The sequence below is a fragment of the Petromyzon marinus genome, unplaced genomic scaffold (assembly GCF_048934315.1).
Source record: "Petromyzon marinus isolate PM22_M1 ecotype Great Lakes invasive population unplaced genomic scaffold, UKy_Petmar_22M1.pri1.0 PM_G_Scaffold_6, whole genome shotgun sequence".
Classification (NCBI taxonomy): Eukaryota; Metazoa; Chordata; class Hyperoartia; order Petromyzontiformes; family Petromyzontidae; genus Petromyzon; species Petromyzon marinus.
This window is the reverse complement of record NW_027423013.1, coordinates 3,507,501-3,510,000: the sequence shown is the minus strand read 5'-3', so window position 1 is coordinate 3,510,000 and position 2,500 is coordinate 3,507,501.

The following is a 2,500-nucleotide window of genomic DNA, read 5'->3' as shown; positions in this document are numbered from 1 at the left end:
AACTTCCAGAGGCATTTGCAGCAGAAATGCATGTGCAGTCAAAAAATTGAATATTTTTCACGGATAGACCCCGTGAAACGCTAGAAATTGGCGGGGATGTGTCTCTTGTGGCTCACGGGGCTGTTAGGGTGGCACAGAAATCCCTCGGAATGGGAAAAAACGGGTCATTTTCGTGTCGCCACATTGCATGCGAACCGCATGAAACTTCCAGAGGCATTTGCAGCAGGAATGCATGTGCACTCAAAAAATGTGATATTTTTCACGGAGAGACCCCGTGAAACGCTAGAAGTGGGCGGGGATGTCTCTCTTGTGGCTCACGGGGCTGTTAGGGTGGCACAGAAATCCCTCGGAATGGGAAAACGGGTCATTTTCGTGTCGCCACATTGCATACGAACCGCATGAAACTTCCAGAGGCATTTGCAGCAGGAATGCATGTGCACTCAAAAAAGTGAATATTTCTCACGGATAGACCCCGTGATACGCTAGAAATTGGCGGGGATGTCTCTCTTGTGGCTCACGGGGCTGTTAGGGTGGCACAGAAATCCCTCGGAATGGGAAAACGGGTCATTTTCGTGTCGCCACATTGCATGCGAACCGCATGCAACTTCCAGAGGCATTTGCAGCAGAAATGCATGTGCAGTCAAAAAAAAATTGATATTTTTCACGGATAGACCCCGTGAAACGCTAGAAATTGGCGGGGATGTGTCTCTTGTGGCTCACGGGGCTGTTCGGGTCGCACAGAAATCCCTGGGAATGGGAAAACGGGTCATTTTCGTGTTGCCACATTGCGTACGAACCGCATGAAACTTCCAGAGGCATTTGCAGCAGGAATGCATGTGCACTCAAAAACTTCTATATGTTTCACGGATAGACCCCGTGAAACGCTAGAAATTGGCGGGGATGTGTCTCTTGTGGCTCACGGGGCTGTTAGGGTGGCACAGAACTCCCTCGGAATGGGAAAAGGGGTCATTTTCGTGTTGCCACATTGCATAGGAACGCCATGAAACTTCCAGAGGCATTTGCAGCAGAAAGGCACGTGCACTCAAAAATTTTAATATTTTTCACGCATAGACCCCGTCAAACGCTAGAAGTTGGCGGGGATGTCTCTCTTGTGGCTCACGGGGCTGTTAGGGTCGCACAGAAATGCCTCGGAATGGGAAAACGGGTCATTTTTGTGTGGCCACATTGCATAGGAACGGCATGAAACTTCCAGAGGCATTTGCAGCAGGAATGCATGTGCACTCAAAAACGTCTATATTTTTCACGGATAGACCCCGTGAAACGCTATAAATTGGCGGGGATGTCTCTCTTGTGGCTCACGGGCGCTGTTAGTTAGGGTCGCACAGAAATCCCTCGGAATGGGAAAAGGGGTCATTTTCGTGTTGCCACATTGCGTACGAACGGCATGAAACTTCCAGAGGCATCTGCAGCAGAAATGCATGTGCACTCAAAAACGTCTATATTTTTCACGGATAGACCCCGTGAAACGCTAGAAATTGGCGGGGATGTGTCTCTTGTGGCTCACGGGGCTGTTAGGGTCGCACAGAAATCCCTCGGAATGGGAAAACGGGTCATTTTCGTGTTGCCACAATTGGCATACGAACGGCATGAAACTTCCAGAGGCATTTGCAGCAGAAATGCATGTGCACTCAAAAACGTGAATATTTTTTCACGGATAGACCCCGTCAAACGCTCGAATTTGGCGGGGATGTTTCTCTTGTGGGTCACGGGGCTGTTCGGCTCGCACAGAACTCCCTTGGTCCACCTGATTCGTGCATACAGGCAGCAACTAAAACTCTGTAAACCTGCTGTGAGGACATCTAAACAGTGGACCAGTGAGGCTGTGGAAGATTTGCGGGCGTGCTTAGACTGTACTGACTGGGATATGTTCACGACTGCTACCAATAGTCTGGATGAACTCACAGAGGCTGTGTACATCAGCTTCTGTGAGGACTGCTGTATCCCAACACGTACCAGGGTGAACTTTAACAACAACAAGCCCTGGTTCTCAGCAAAGCTCAAAAGGTTGAGGTTGGAGAAGGAGGAAGCGTTTAGGAGTGGGGATAGAGACAGATTCAAGGAGTCGAAGAACAGGTTTAGCAAAGCGGTGAGAGAGGCTAAACGACTGTACTCAGAGACACTAAAACACCAGTTCTCTACTAACGACGCTGCTTCTGTCTGCCAAAGGGCTCAGGCACATCACCAACTACAAACCCAGAGCGCCCCACACCACTAACGACTCCCGCCTAGCCAACGACCTGAACCAGTTCTACCGTAGATTTGAAAGACAATTGGACTGTCCTGAACCACCCCTTCCCACCCAAGAGGCCCCATCCCCCACCCATACTACAGAAACGACTCTCTCCTTTCAGGAGGGAGAAGTTAATGGGCTTTTCAAGAGGCAGAATCCACGCAAAGCAGCCGGGCCGGACTCTGTCTCTCCAGCCACCCTCAGGCACTGCGCTGACCAGCTGTCTCCGGTGTTCACCAACATCTTTAA